This window comes from Chroicocephalus ridibundus, chromosome 7 (assembly GCF_963924245.1).
Source record: "Chroicocephalus ridibundus chromosome 7, bChrRid1.1, whole genome shotgun sequence".
Taxonomy (NCBI): domain Eukaryota; kingdom Metazoa; phylum Chordata; class Aves; order Charadriiformes; family Laridae; genus Chroicocephalus; species Chroicocephalus ridibundus.
This window is the reverse complement of record NC_086290.1, coordinates 35,871,609-35,889,280: the sequence shown is the minus strand read 5'-3', so window position 1 is coordinate 35,889,280 and position 17,672 is coordinate 35,871,609.

Sequence of the window (17,672 nt, the reverse complement as noted above, 5' to 3'; positions counted from 1 at the left end):
GTCTCAGTCTTAGGATAAAATCCTGAGCTGATTTTTTTTTTTTAATTTATTTTCCTAATCCTATCTACAGCCTCAACATTTGTTGTTAGATTATTTATTTCTTATAAATAACCAAACTAAACACACACATAGTTCTGCTGAAGCTTTATGGTAGCAAGATGGTGTATTTAAATCAGATGTTAAAAAAATCAATACACAATTATTTTTTTATACATCTATGTTATTCAGCTTTCCTTTGGATTTCTCTATTAATCTTAAATTAATTTTCTTTATGCAAAGGTTATAATGCCATTATCGGGTTTTGTATCTGAAATACTTTAAAAAAGAAAGAGTATCAAGTATTTTAATACATTATAAGGAAATCTATATCCAGGTAACAGATCAAAGCTGCGTATTTCATTTTTACCACCAAACAGAATTGCATGTTCCTTTGTTTAGCACAAATAAATCACGCCGTGGTAAAGAATGGTATAAAGAGCTGTCAGAGAGAAGGATTTGGGCATTTCCTTTTTTTTTTTCGTCCTCTATTTAAAGTGGTACATTTCCTGCTCTATCAAGTATTTGTGATCACCAAGGCAAATATGAATGCCTCACCATTTATCTCACGGTGGCCACGCTCACCATGTTTGCACTCTTAGAAAACCCTTTCACTGAGCTCAAGATCAGTAGCAGAGACTGCTCTTGGAAATTCAAGCTTAGACACGTGCTCATGACAACAACTTTCCAGTCAGTCACTTTAAAATAGCATTGGAAAGAGAAGTTATGCAGATTCATATAACTCTTCTTTTCATCATACAAAACCAGTATTTTTTTCTTCATGGTAGAATAAAGAAGGAAAAAGGTTTACCAGCAAGTACTCTTCAGAAACAGGTCTCTGCTTCTCACTACCGGTCCACAATGCAGCTTCCTAGTATTTAGCTAATAGCTCATGGATGTATTGAGTTTTCTTAAAGTATTACTATTGTTAATTATCTTGATTTTGAAGGGTTTCTCACCTGGCACAGAAAATAGACTGTACCAAGTTTCAGTCACTGCAAATTAAGAATGTAAGCTGGAATGAATAGTCCCCAAAGACTAAAAGACTTTTCTTCCCCCTCAAACTTCAGACAGAGAAAAACCCATGACAGAAAAAGAGGCTTTTAATCTGTCTTTATCTGCAGCCTTTATCTGAAGCTTGATGCTTCTTTTCCCTCCTCATTCTTGTTCACTGGTAGCCTTCCTCAGTTACCCTATCCCATAAAGTTCTTAGCATCAAGGAACAATAGAAGTGATACAAGTCAAGTGTAAGATACTAGAAACAAAAACGTACCTCAGCACAAAGATGACAATTCTGCTATCTTTGCACTGATCTAAATTCAGATCAGTTTGAGACCTTCAGCAGGGTTACTTTCTACTCACATTATAAGGAAAGGAATGTGGCTTTGAAATTCTTGCTGTTTATCAAGCACCGCTGTTAGATTTTAGATGTGTTGACAGAAATTATTAGTTCTCATAGGTCCCAGAAGCTCTCTTTATGGTACTAGAAAACAGAGTTCAACAACAGCAAGTTTACTCTGAGCATCTTTTTTCTCAACTACGCTCAAATGGTGAGTAAATGGTCCAGAAGGTGTGACAGCCACAGAAAATAACATGATCTTTATCATACAGTGGAACAGGAGACAGGCTTGCTTAAACACAGCTTTGTTTAAGTAGCAAACCCTTCATGAAAAGTTATAACCCTATAATTACTCTAATGCCTTATTTTCCAAGCAAACTTCAGCTTGAATGTCACCAACTTCAGCTGTTGACAGAGAACCAAGTGAGAGTGATTAGGAATATAAATAAAAAAAAACAACTAAGGGGCGGGGGGTATCAGAAACTGAGTCAATATCAAGGAAAACTAGGGCTGTCAGCAGTAGAGAGGAACAAAAACAGAGCCTAAAACAATGAAGGGAAAGCTCAGTTCAGAGTAGTAAAGCATTTGTGCTACAGATACTATAAAAGAGTTCAGATTTATGTGGAGAACTTGATTTATAATCATAACTGGATAAGGTTTACAGGCACCACGGAGAACAAAGTGACTGGACAAGAGACAGACATCATCTTTAGTTTCAGGTTCCAGGCCATTCAGTCAGTCATCCTGTAAAGAGAATGATTTTTAAAGGTGTGGAGTATGTCGTTTTTTTCTTGTTACTGTGATGCTCTAAGTAAGGAAGACTTGTTAAGATAAAAGCCTTATAACAGATTATATTTTAAGGGAAAAACCAAAACATTTCTACACAAGCATTCCTAACTTCGCACATAACCAATTTAATTCTAACACACAACCCTCTCAAAGGAAAATGAGCAGATACTGTCCTTTAAGAATGAAAAAACTCCTGGAAAAAAGCAGCCTTTGATGTATTTGCTATTTCACCCACTTAAGAGCAATCTCAATTTATTTCTAACACACTGCCAATTTCCTTGTCAGATGTTTCTGGTCATTAACATCTTAGCTTATTTGAAGAACTTTACCATTCAATTGCCTCCTCACTCTTCACAACAATACTTCATGTTGCTTATTACTGGAATTAATGATCACTTTTTAAAAAAGGATTTGGCAATTATTTGTGAGTTTTGACTAAGCAGTCAGCATGCAACAAGGCTGAATTTAGACTGTCAGGCATTTGCATGTTTTTTCATTACATTTCACAGGAAGCGGACTGGAAGCCTGATTATCGAGACTTATTCTGATATTCTGAACTCGCTACCTGTCTTGTATTCAAGACAACAGGGACGACTTTTTAGCCCATATTGGTATCAAATAGACTCCGAACTAGAACAGACAATAAATAGTGTAACAGAGAAGGCTGTATGTTTGAGGTTCATAACAGAGTCCTCTTTTCCTTCTTCTTCTTGACTACCAAAGGCGTTAGGAAAATTCAAAATCACGGTCTGGCCTTATACTGCAGCAATTGCTTGCCCACGAGTGACAGACGGCTGGGTAGGCACACTGAGGCAGGCATACTGCGCCATTTCGCCATCGGAGCTGCTTTATACCCTGGCATATTTTCCATTATTCTCTTAAAGTCCAGACAGGATGACCTGTGGTTTTAAGAGAAAGACACTTTCAGCTGGCATTTGTGGCTAACAAAAGGCTGTCTCTGTGCACAGTATCACGGAAAAATTGTCCTGCTTTTTGCCTTACAGAAGCGTCAGCTACAAACCCTGTCAACAAAAATTGCCTGGTTATTGCTAGCAGCACAGACACACTGGGGTTTCACTTTGCTGAGGGGCTTGCCACATACCAGCAGAACCGTAATCTTGCTTGTTTTTGCCGGCGGGGGGAAGGAGGGCTGCCATGCCACATGGCACTTGGAACTGCTGCCACACACCAGCCATTTACATTCAGTTTACTAGCTTGCAAGTTAAACTGTATTTTAATGTAAACATAAACGTAGACGGATTTTTTTCACCCGTCTAGCTGAAATTACGCAGGCATTTTGCACCCATAAACCAGCCACCGATTCAGTGACTCGGAGTCCTTGAGAGGGTGCTGCAATGCCATAGGCACAAGAAGTTGCCTTTGTTTTAACACCAGTAAACAGATTCCGGTAACTGCCCAACCAGAAGCACGCTTCGGGTGTTCCTTAAGGCAGGCAAACACAGGGACTGTACATGCTGTAGTCAGGACACATGCTCCAAATATCTCCAGTGTGACTAACAGGCAGATCCACTATGCATGGAAATAAGGAGGAATCTTTCAACGCTTTTATCATCATTTTGATTCAAGCCGTATTTGTGCTTCTGAATTCTCACAGATAACTTATAGAATGTCTTACCTGCATTCAGTGATAGTAACTCAACACTTACATGAGAAAAGTCCAGTGAACTAGGAAATTAAGAATCTGTAATATTCGATATGACAAGGAGTTCTCTAAATGGTGCTCATTCCTACAAGCTTATTAACCTTAACTTCTCTTAATTGAGAAACAGGGAAGAAAAAAAAAAAAGCATCCTACCAAAACTTCCTCTTAACAGAAGTTACCCACTGCCAAGATTTTTTTTTTTTGTAATGAGCTACATCTGGCACCCCCAGCACATCTGCTTCCTGCCTGCTCTTGATATATAATACTTTTATTCATTTCCAGGTCCATGAAGTTCCTACTTCCCAACCATGATGTGACAACTGTTTTGAAGGCAAATGAACCCTCAGTTTTTCAAGCTGTATGGAAATATCAAGAAACATGCATTTTTCACACTAAAAGAATTCCTTTCTAATATCGTTAAAACTCACCCACCTGCTGTAAGTGTAGTTTCGGTAATTGGTGATACATGAGGAATCTCACCAACCAATACATTTAAATTATTTGCCATCTATAGGGCAATTGCTGTTTTTGGGGTAAGAGAAATGAACCAGCTCAATATTATTGAAATCCTCCCAGATGGGAAGAATCAAGTATCTCATTGAGATTACATGTCAATAGCAACTTAATGAACATCATTATCTTCAGTGAAGTCTCTATTATATCTTAGAGGTTTTATTTTTCACATACATGTGCCACACATTTTAGACATTAGAAGGAAAAAGACCCCCACAACATCAAAAAGGCAGGATGGCACTTTTTCCTTAACAACTCTACCCCAAACCCGTGAAGTGAAGACTTTTTCAATCCAATTGCGCAGAGAGACACGGGTCAGACAAGCCACCACAAGTTTGCCTTCATAGAGTCAAGTCAGCCAGCGCTTAAAACATTCAGAGTTTCGGGCCCTTACTAACTGCTTTGTGACTTACGAAATTTAGGCACTTTCCTTCACCGACAGCTGACACTGCGGACCACAAACACAGCACAGCAAAGGGGCACGTATGCTTGTTCGATGGCAGTCTGTCACCTGTGCTGTTTTCTCTGGGGACAGCAGCGCAGACCTGTAATTTTTTAAGCCCCTGACAGTTACAGAAGGTCTATGCCTCCCCTGCTTCCTCTGGCAGAAATGAGACCATTAAGAATGGACAAAAGCTTGGGGGAAAAAGAAAAAAGTTCTATATCCTTCTAGGTTGATTAATCAATACTTAATTATTTAGAAGCTCTAAATGGCTATCTCTGGCTGGCACACGTACAAAGCATGTTATCATCTGTCAATAAAGGCCAGCAAATCAGATTGCAAGCATGTAGCAGGGCACTGCTGCGTAGAAAAAGAGTTTACTCCGTTTGCTGCACTTCACCATTTCATTTCATCAAAGGTGTTTATGTCACGCTTAATGAGATAAGGGACAGCAGAGGCCTCAACAGCAGGTCTTAGACAGCACTGTCTGATAACTGTACAAAACTGGGAATAAATACTGCTTTGCAGAAACCGTTTTTTAAAGCCCTAATAAAGTAATGGTAGACCTTAGTAGGAATTGGTTAATTGGATCATCCACATTTTGTTCCGGGAGTAAGAAGCGTATTCCTATGATTAATTCATTAGAGCGTGTTTTTACTGAAGTTAATTTGATAGTCCTGAATCAAGGCATCAGTCACTTGGTGGCTATTGTGCTTCCGCAGAAATTATGTACTAAAGCCTCCGAACCTTTCTGCCTTACTAAAGTTGCCTCAAATTATCCATTCCTCTGGATGTAACAGGGATCTTGTTGATTCAGCTTGTGGCCAGCACAGGCATCGCTCCCCAGAGCTCTGAGTAAGGGCAGCGCGCGTTGATTCACAGCAGTCCTCCTGAAGCAATGGGAATACCTGACATATCTAAAATGGTGTGCCAAGTTTTTCCAGCTCCCTTTTAAATCTCCCTAAGCAGTGAATGAGCTTTCCTCTCTATTTGCTTCTACGTGAAAGGCTTAGAGAAATGGTGGCCATCTAGTCAGTAGCTACTAAAGGGATCACGACTGCTTCACAAGCCCAGACAAAACTGCAGTTGGGAGATTCCACCAACGTTTTTTCCACGGACGTTTTTGTGCTCAGTTGCTTCCAGCTGGATGGCAACTGATCATCTGCTCCGACAGACTCCCTCACCTGCTAGTGAATCCATCTTTAGGAACATGGGGTGTCGTATACATATTTGTACTCCTCGCAGAATTGCCATCAGTAAGTACTGCTAAAGTGTCGGTGTATGAGAAAAGGGCTGCTTACCAGCTGTGGGAATGCCTACAGGCACCGGGTACTTGCGATTCACACAAACGAGAGAGAACATGAAATTGCATTTCACCAAGGGAAAGAAAACAGAAATCTTTTACCATCCACCTCAAATAAGATTACACTACCTTTCCAGAAAGCAGTCTCAGAATAATAATGTCTTCTTATACCTTCAGAGATCTCTAGATAAAAACTACTAAGTACAGATATTAATTATAATGCAGTACTTCCCAAAGGCCCACGCTGAAATTTATTATTTACTGTACTAGGTATTGTATAAGCACATAGCTAGAAACCATCTTTGCCTTGAGAAAACCTGTCTCTAGACTGGGCTGCTGGAAAAACCAACAAATACAGATACAAGGATAAAGCAAACAATGACTTCTTCCATCATGGCTAATCTAGCTCTGACTCTCTCATGTGTTTCATGGAAACCATAAATCTGTAACCCTATAAAGTAGTAAGAAGCTAGGGTTAACCAAATTACTTATTAATCCTTAAATCAAATTATAAGGACAGGAGTCTATTTACCTTTCTATATATCTTCTATTCTTGAGATCTGAAGTGCTCTGAACAGATAAAAGTTTTCTTTTACAGACTTGTGTTGGAGAGGAAAACTTTCTATTGCTCTCACAGTTTATCTGCTTGTTAAAATAGGCTGTAATAATTAAATGCGTACACATGCTTGAATGATAAATTTTAGTAATAAGTGCACTGGGACTCACTATGACCTTATCAAGTGGGGTTAGCCAGTCATTAATTCAGATAACGCAATTTATTATCATAATCTTCTGTTTATACTATTGTTGGGCATACCATGTATCCTAATTTGCATATGCAGATTGATATGCAATCATTTCATTAATTTTAATGCTTTTTATTAATCCCACCAAGATTAACACTTTGTTTTAAAGTTCTACACAACATATTTGGAACTTCGCATTAATGTGTTATTCTAATATTATGGGTGAATTATAATGAACAAAGTACGCTGATTTAAAAGTACTAGTTATAGATAAGAAACTACACCAATAAGGCCTATATAAAATTCTCTTTCTCCACATATAGATACTTGTATTTGTCGGGAACATTGCAGTTCCTGTATATAGGGCATGAATATTTCAGGCAGGCATTTTGGGGACCATCTATGATCCCCTACTATCACCGCTGCCGAAGAGACACTGATCAGCGAGATTTCACAGCACAGTCACACTGGTGGGCTAGGACTGGAAGCCAGTTTAGTCACTGTCACCTCACACATTAGTGGAGAGGTTCTTTGTCACAAGATAACACTAGCAGCAGCAAAAGAAATCCTTTGAATAGTCTTAAGAGGAAATAGAGGAAATGGGGATTAATGAGAACATAAAAGTGATTTTAAAGCCATCTCTAATAACAGTTCAGCATCTTTAACATCACCAACGAGTATTTAACTTTCCTATTTTTCAGTAAACTACACAGTGGCAGAATGAGCCATTCATTAATACTTAAAAAATGATGACTCACAGAAAGCAGACACTTGAAACTGTTTACTAGATACAGATCAGGAAGAGATCTATCATGTTAATTCACATGCAATGTTCCACCAAGTCATACTCTTGATTCTAATATTTGCAGTAATTCAACCTAATGCCATCTTCCTTTTATATATAGTCTGTGCACACATACAGAGTATTTGAATGCAGGGCAAGTAACTACACTTCATTCACAAAATTAAGAATGAGTGTGCAGCAAGCAGACTTTATAACTGCTGCAAATCAAACTCAGATTATGTTAATTTGCTAAATCTGCTGAACAGACATTAGGTAAGAATTTCAGTAATCAAAAAATCTAAACAGATAGCTATGTAATCAATACGAAGGCCAAATTAACTTTACTGTTATATCGGAATGGCAGTTTGATTTTTAAGATTATTGGTAGAAGAGAACTAATAATCAAAAACTTTTTCTGAAAGTTTTCTATAGCTGTTTCCTTATAGTATTTACTTAATTATGAAAAACAATAAAGTCTCCCACTGTATTGTTTGGTTTCCGACATTGCCGTAGATTAGAATAAGCAGCTGAAATGCAGTTTCATTGTGCATTTACATTAGTGTAACTGAGTATGTATGTCCCAAGTTCTTAGAAACCTGTCTGGAGATACTTAAGGTAATAGATTTGGGCCAGTATGTTTTATTCATGACTTCTTTAGAGCTGTTGTTACTTTCCAAAGGGAAAAAGTGATTCTCAGTTTGAGTAATTATTCTATTGCTCTGGCCTTTCACCGTTTTTAGCCAGCTCTGATAATATTGAGGACTTCAACTTCACTCAGGCCTCCCCCAAGCTCAGAGGGCTCCTTCTGATCTCCCTGTTTCTTCACAGACCATTTCTCAAACTCGTCAACTCTTTCTATCAAGGCTTCATCAGAATTTCAGTCAGCTAGGGGAACAGAGGACGTGTAGATCACTTTGACACGGAGACAGGAACCACTGTCTGTGACTCTCACCTGAATGCATTTTTGTTAGATTTTGTTTTCAGTTTTACTACTTTTATCAGCCACGTGTGTTCTTCATTCCGAGTAAGGATTATCCCAGAAATGCTTTCTATGTTTTAAGCAAGCCATCTGCTGATACTGTGTCTACTTCAACGGCACTCTGAGCAGACTGCTGGGTTTTAAGATCGAGGAATGCATGGCATGGGGGCTGCATTCTCAATATATTCTTAATATACGTTTATATTATTGTATAGAAGGAAAAAGAACTGAGAACAGCAGTGTGATATTGCAGAACACCTATACTTTGGAGGTACAGGACCATAAAAGTTTATCTCAATATCTACTGGAAAAAATTGTCTTATGACATCTGGAAGAAACTTTCACCAACATCAGTATTATTTTAACAGTGTTTCTTACTCAGTGCCTTGTCCAACAAAAAACATTCAAGTGAGAGCGCACGCACATATAACTATCTATATGGCTTTGGTAGGAGAGAAGTTAATTCCATGGATATGAATCTTGCACCAGATTACAGTTAATTTTGAGTTAAGTTGTGGCTTTCTTCATTCTCTTTCATGTTCGCTTTTATGAGCGCCAAATACTACTCAAAAGAGTTCTCAGTAGTCATATGCCTAGTTCAACCCACTGTTGTAGGGGAGATGAGTAAAGAATACATCCATCATTTGGGCAACACCAGTGCTTTCCATTTAACTTTGTCTTTTGCAACACTCATGCACCGTGCTGAGAGACATTGAGTTCAGAGAGGTGTTGGTGTTACACAAGTTGATCCAACACCTGGATCATGTCACCTGTTCTCTACTGGGTGTTCTGAGTCCATGAGCCCTGCTGCACCTGCGCTCTCTCCGCATTTCTGCTCTCCGCTCCGCAGTATTCTGGAGTTTGAAAAGGTTTACCACCCTAGTCGTAACAGTATAAGTGTGTTGAACCAGAGCAGTCCTGGCGCACACAAATAAGCCTCCTATTAACACCACCACTGGTAAGGGTGGTGCAGAGGCATCTGAGACACCACAGCAATGTCTGCAGTGCAGACACAGGAGTAATTAGCTCCTGTTCTGCAGAAGCCAATATAAGTCTTTGCTTATTAGCACCAATTTCACCTCAGCCGTGTCAAAACAAGTCAGCTCGATGCTTCCTCCTGCTGGAATCCAAACAGACAGAGCCCCCCCAGCCACTTCCAAAGGGATCCTCAGCATCTGTGCTACCGGCATTGATTCTGTGCTCACAGTAGCTCAACTACCAATTTACATCAGATAATGAAGTTTTGTTTGCATATAAATGGCATCAAAACCCTTTCCATTGAACCTAGAAATACAGCGCATAGCATACAAACTGGATTTAGAGAGGTTGATGAACATTTTTTGATCCAAGCACACGCAAAATCCTACTGATTAGCATCTTTTAGCATAAAATACAAAAAAGAAAATTGAGAACACCTAGATATAGATCAACCTCCTCCATAGGACATGATGCCATACTGAAAGAGAATGAAAAGGACACATTTTCTACAGCAGAGTATTGATCTTTTTGATGTTAACTGCAAGCTTTAATTAAAATTTCAGATACTATTATCATATCACATGATTAAAAAGAAAAAACACTACTACTCAAGTTTAGAGAAGATACAAGTTTTATGGCTTGTTTCTTTGTTTTCATTTTAAGTAGGAGCAGGGAAATCCCTTAGAAGTGGAAGAACATTTCCAACCACAGGAATGTTCAGATGATTCTTCTATTATCCTGAAAAAAAAATTTAAAATTTGTTCCATAACATCCAGTTTGCTAACTGCAGAGAGTCCAGTCTTTTCTTTCATCCCCTCAGTCCGAGATGGCTGTAAATCCATTTCTCCTCCCGTATCCTCAAAAGCTTCCACTATCCCTTTGCAGTATGTTTTATTTTACAGCCCTGTTATGGATTACCCCTTTACAGCAATGTTTCTTTTCCGCTGTTTGTAATGGGGAAAAAACCCCATCTTTCTCCTGGGCTGCTTTTTTAGCATGTATCTCCTTGCATATTCAGTAGGTACTAGTCCGATAGCAAAGACTGAGTTTTAGTGTCGGGCCCAGACTCTGCCACTAGCAGTTAGGAAACGCTTACGTTACGTTTCTGTTTTTCATTACTTCCAACATGTTCAATTTGTTTCTCAATACACTTGAAACCTAAACGTTGCAAAAATTCATGAGAAAGCTCATCTTTATTTCAAAGAGTATTCACTCCTTTGAAAGGATAACATGACAATGTTTGTCTCAAGTCCAATATAAACTGCCAAAGCAGAATGTGGATCAACTGCAGTCAGCTGAGGACTACATTGGGCTACCTGGCAGCCCCGAGAAATTTGGCCACCATGCTCTCCAGCAGAATTACATGAATTCTCGTGCATGACCTGGATGGGTCCACACTGAAGTGTTCTGAATCACAACAGGTTGTTCCACCCCTTCCTCCTCCCAGAGACAACCATTTCTTTCCTTTGACTATACAGTGAACTCAAACTCCAAATATCTGTCTTCTGAATCACAACAAAATTAAATGCCTGAAGCACCCTAAAACAGAAAAAAAAAAAAAAACCAAACTTCCCATGCTTGCCATACACACAGAGGACCTGATTCCTACCATGATAATAGATTGCTACAGACTACAATCTGGATTAAAATTAGGAATTTGCTATGATAAGACAACTGAAGAAGCCTTTCATGGAACACACAAGAAAAACCCAAAGAAAAAAAACTTGGAAATAAATGGAAGTTCAGGTTTGGTTAAAAATCTGCAGCTGGGGGTTTGTTAATGATCCTCAAATTATTTGAATTCAAGTTGAGATCAGAAGTATGAATACTTTCTCTGATCTACATATTCTCTCATACATAATACATACATAGCTGAACCCCTTTATCTACAGGAAGAGCTATAGCAAAAGCAGGCACTCATTTCTGCAACTCTGCCACATACAAGTTTCTCCTCAGCAGTGAATATCTTACAGAAGAGTTTCTATTTCCTTGTCCAAAGAGTGTGGGTTCAGAGAAATATTTTCAAAAGCGGACTGTTGTATTTCCCCCTCCCCCTGGAAGCTAACGAAGCCAGGAGGCAAAGCAAGGGATCAAAGCTCACTGCTTAACTGGAAGAATATGACAGTACAGGGCACAGCAGTTTGGCAACTGTGGCACGAGTGAAATTAAAAAAAAAAAAACAAACCACACAACCCAAACCAAAACAACCACAACACTTGTTTTGTGAATTATTGCCTTTGGCTTGTGTGCCCAGATAGTTGGGCAAGTGTATCAGTATTTGGGATTAATGCATGTGGCTTTGGAGTTTGCTGGTGTTATTGCTGTGATTCTGCCTAGGAACCAGGAGCCTTTTCTGCCAAGACCACGCACACAGAGAAGAAACAGAACAGTTTAATGCGGCAATGTGATGCAGCGACCTGGCCCACGGGAGCACGCCCTGCATCCTCACAGCTATACGCACCATGTAGGAACAAGTCCAAGCACAGAGGAGGCAACTTGAACCCCAGCATCCACACACCCAGGCCACGTGCAGCCCAGCGACACAGAACGAAACCCTCCGTCTAGGGAGGGAGGAGAGGCTGGGCACCAGGTGTGGTGGGCAGCGATCTGCCACCAGCACCAAGCCTGGGGAAGGGGGAGGACAGGTCTTCACTGACGTGTTTGCTCTTCAGTACCTGACTCAGCCATCACACATCAGCATGCTAACTAGCAGTAAATTAAGCAAGACTTCCAGAGAACGCTTTGCTCACAAAGCCATTTTAAGTTGGAGATGTAAAAAGCGTGATTCTGAGCTCATTTATATCTAGTGGCTGCTTCTGGAGAATGGATAAACCCATTTATTGGTGCATTCTCCCTCAAGACAGCATCTTAAAGAAAAAGCAGATTATCCTCTACAATATTTTTATTCAAGACTGGTGCTAGTTTTATTTTCACCCTTTAGTGGGGTTCTTTTTCCAGTACTTCCTCAGTTGTATACATTTACTCCTCCCGAGGTCGAGGGAACTTTCTTTTTGTAAGCTGATAACGTTACTCTGATCAGTCCTTTGCGTGGAGATACTGAAACAGTGTTTCCTGAGTTGCTCGCAGACACTGCTATTATTAAAAAACTCAAGAAAAACAGTAAATTTTACCAAGCAACGAAGCAGAAGAAGTAGCTGCCCAGTGGAAGTTTCAATTAAAGCCTGTTCAACCAACAAAAGACATCTGGCTGCCAAATAAGGGGAATTTCCTTGAAAATCCCTGTCTAGCATCTTCACACTGAGAACTTAGTACAGTGCACACCATTTTCAGTGTGCCTACCCTTATCAACATCAGATAGCTCCACCGCGGCATGATTCGTATCACCACATGATGTGGTTAGTGGAGGTATGGTTGATAAATGAATAATCATTGCTGTAGCCATACAATTCAAATTCATCGTAGTTTGAGAAATAGGTTCGTTGGCACTTACAGATTTAAATGACTGTGTGAGCCACAAGCAATCTGAAGAGGGAAAACACGTTGACAACACATTGTAGACGAGTTACTCGTAACAATTGCTTCACTGCAATTGCAACATCTTCACATAGATGAAGTGATAACATGAGTAGTAAGTGAATTTTATATCCATTTCTTAGAGCTGGACTTCACAGATAAGCTGCCAGCAATTTTGAAAATACTTTGAAGACTTTAAATGATTTGATATTTCTTTAAAAATTCCCCCTTAAAACCAGAAACAAAAGTTTAATTTTTTTCTTTTGATCTGCATAGATTTTCATTACTCTTTAATTCAAATGGGATCCTTTCAACTTTGAAGGATATGCGAGTGCATGTATGTATACAGAACGTATAAAATATATATTAGCTTGTCTGCAGGCTTCAAAAAGAGCTTTAATTTGCTGCTGTTTCAAAAGACCGAGGGGATTGCCTTTAGTAGGTTGAGAAAAGTGGCAAATGTGACAGCTTGCACATTTGGGCTCTGGAAAGACAATGTAGAGAGGGGAAATAAACGGACATGGGATCAAGCTGCCAAAGCCAGGAATCTTCCCTTCCTCTCGCCCCTAGCCGGCTCCTCGGTCTGCTACAGGTAAAGGACAGATCAAACCTGACCTCCCTCGGGCAGGGACAGGAGTGTTTTCCCAACAGTGCCACGCCAGCTCATCTCTCAGATAGCCCAGATCTGACACCCCTGCTGACCATGCATCAGCTCATACTCCTACCCGAGGTGGGCCTGCAGGCAGGAATCGCAGGCAGAGCGAGATGCCCAACTACCACCCCACCCTAGAGGCAGAACGGGACACAAATGGCTCCCGCCAGCTCCTTCCTCCCCAGGCAGACGCTCAGCAGAGCTATCACAGCCACTACAGGCACCAAATCACATTCACGGGACTTGAGCGAGAGCGGACTGAAGAGCAGATCAAGCACAGGGGATAGACTCAGCAGCCTGCATGCTTCTTTCTTCACAAAATGAACTCGGGTACACAACTGGAGGATGACTGTAACTGAATTGCTCCTGCTTCTTTACTTTCCATCTCAAAACCTACAATTTTTTAAAGAAATTATTTCAGTCTCCTAAGCTCTGTATTAGCATGAATTAAACTCGAGTTACTAAACGTTTTACATTTTACATTATCGGGAGGTGCAAATCCAGAGAAAGATAAAATACAGTTCTCTGAAAGTTTTGTATTGTGAAGGTCATATGTTCAACATTAGTAATTATGATTCACTTTGGGATGAAATTGCATTATTTTAACTTTGCTATCTTTTTTTCCTCTCTGCAGCATGAAGATTTACTCAACTATTTCAGTGGCTGTTAATGATAACTGTTCTTTCAATAAGGAATAATGTACTTACATAATCTACCTAATGTGTACTGGAGACACCAAGTAAATCATTATCTGATGTACAGGACCATTATCACTGTGTGCCATAACAATCAGACTTAATGAGGCTTTCCTCTTGCCTCCTCTCTTGACTGCCACCAGCAACATACTTTTGTTTACCAAGTTTCTCTATGCTGATTACGTGTTGCAACTACAAATCCGTTCTTTTCCCACAGTACACCATTTATATCAGTAGCTGAAAAGTAGAGAAAGGGCATTTCTGTTCTTAAGGCACAAGGAGCATCTTGGATAATCTGGGTTTAAATGCATTTTCTGCACCAGTTTAGGCAAGATCATTAAAGGTTTTGGTATCTCCTTGCCTATTCTACATGGCACACTTCAAGGGCTCGGTGTTGTCAAACACAAACATGCAAAATAGGCAGGCAGTTACGCGGGACCCAGAGATGAACCAGGACCTTCCTGGTCTACCTCAAATCCAAGCTATTTTAGATCTTGCTTTAAGTACGATACGGTTGGTCTTTATAGAGTTTCATTTAAAACATTCCGAAAGAAGGATAGCTCCACTCCAATAAGAGACTTGTATTATTCTTTTTCCTAACTTTTACAGAAGCTGTATCATTTCAGAAACTCAGTTACAAGAATGGGTAGGTAAACCATTTCTGGATTTTAGTCACATGGGCTTGCACCTTAAGAGCTTCATGTTCAAGCAAGCCCAACATCTCAAAGCAACACTTAATTGAGACATTATCATTATCATCACATCACAGCTTTAAATCAGTGCCAGCTGGACCAAGATGAGGCCTCACAGGGCCCCTTTTGAGCTCCACGAACTGAGTGATTTGCAGTTTGCAGTAAAATACAAATAAGCTCAAGACGCTTTATATTTCACAAGAAAAACAAATTACAGTTTTAGTCAGAAGGTGAACTTTAAAAAAAATACCCATGGCAGGATGCAACCTGAAATGCAAATACAAAGCCTGTCATCTCCCAAAATTTTAAATATCAGGAGTGACCTAAAATTTACAGTAGTTCTGTGAAAGTCATTATGCTTATTGTTATATTAAAATTACTTGATTGAGTTATGGATGACCTCAGATTTGCTGTAAGCAAAAGATATAAACAGTTTATCTAGAAAAATAATATCCTGAATACCTCTCCTACAGAAAATGAGCCTGGTCAGAATCATACCCTACGCAGACAGCTGGTTTTTGTCAGACAATATTCTCAATCTATAGGAATGTCATCAGCCAACCTTTGTTTCCAATTAAGTAAATAAAAATCTCCATGTCTTTAACTTTAAAAAGAAAAATCAAAAGATCTAATACTCTAGTTAGCAAAAAAAAAAAAAAAGATGGAAAACACTTATGCATGCATAGTTATTAGAATGTTTGCTTGCTTAATTACAAGTGATACCAAGCAGGGCGATTCCCAAGTTAACCGGAAGACAAGGAAAACTTCAGAAGAAAGAAAAAAAACTGCAACTCAGTAAAGGTAAGTGACACGTGCTGCTCTAAGGAGCCAGGAATAACCACCTACAAAAACACATACTTGGAAACAACCAACCAGGTACCATAGAAAAGGATCCAGCTGATACCTCAAACTGAACACGAGCTAAAAGTCAGGATTGAGAAAAGGGGCAAGTAGTCCATGTCTAATCTATGGGACACATTAAGAGATTGATGAAGCCTCATCTGAATTATTATATCCAGTTTTGGATACTACATTTGCAAACAACTGAAGACAATCCAGAGATGAGTTCTCCAATTGCTGTCACTACTCTCTGTGTCTGAGAAAAATCTGGAAGTACTTGATTGTTTAACGTAGTAAAGAAATTAAAATGAAAGATAACTCCGTCTCTGCAGCAACTTCAGCGTAGTTTGAATACAGTGATCTATGCTCTATTTCCACAACAAATAAGACTGGTAACAATTCAGTTGCAGTAGAGGATTCCTAACATCAAGTTAAACGTTAAGTGCAAGAGGAGTGAACCACTGTCTGAGGAGACTGCCTGAAAGACTTTCTGGAAAGGTTGGGCTTCCATCAGAAGATATTCTTAAAAGACAACTTAGCAATTATCTTATGGATTGGACAAATTTGTAATTAAATCTCACAAGGGAAGCTTGATAGCTAAGGACCTCTAAAGCGTTAGAGATCTTTCATGAGAACAGCGGGAAACAACTGAAAAAGAAGAGCCGATTTCAGCCCGCCACTGTGGCACTGGAATGAGTTTGGAGCAGCCCAGGGCTGGGACTTGGGGCTCTGGCAACTTTGGCATGCTTACTTCAAGGACAAAAGTTGACTGAAAGTTTCAATTTCTAAAGCTGGCTTTTGTTAGAACAGAAGATGTTAAACTAGAACAAAACAAGGCAAACTGATGCGCAGCATGTGACAAAAAGTGTCAGCACAAATCTTCCCCTTGCCCGCTGTGACCTTTTAGAGTACATCCCAATTTAACTCCAGCCTTGCTTTTAATGCAACACCTGTGGTGATTTCACATTGCAAGAAAACCTAAAGTGTGTTGTGCTCCCACAGAGTAAGCCACAAATCTCCATCACAAAACACAGCTCCTATCTCAGGCATCCAGAGTTAACAGAGGCGGAGGTGGTGTTGGTTTTGGTTGGGTTTATTTTATTTGTTTGTTTAAAAACCAAGTTTCTCCTGTCTGGTCAGATTTGGACCTGCATGCCTTGACTATATGTTTAACAAAGAGTTCATTTTAATACACTTAGAACTCAATTTTTGGCATCTCTTAAACAATGCAGCACTAGTTCGTTTAGATACTGCGACTGTTGCCTGGACAGGCAGTAATTAAAGAACATGAAGAATTCTTCTGTGGCCCTCAGTATAATGCCAAATTCTGTTAACAACAAGTAAAATACATGTAATTCGTATAAATTACATAGGTGATTCCATCTGTACTACACTGACTTCCATAAACAAGATTTCCAGTTTTCAGTGTTCCTGCAGATAAGTTGCATCATTTAGTGCTAATAATACTGAATAAATGGATTTAATATACAAAAGTATGAGTTCTCTGACCAAATTAAGAAAAACACTTACTGAAGATTAAATTTAGCGTTCACGAAAAGAAATAATTTTGAGCCAGAAGTTTAGATCCAGTATAATCTCAGTCTTGTATAAAGGTACGTTTAATATGAAGGGGATCTTTTTCTTCCGATGCTCAAGGCAATCCAGTGAAGGTATTTGGAATAAGTTTGGCTAGATACAGAGACAGGCATGCTGGAGCCTGCAGTTGTAAGGAGTTAACCATTTCACT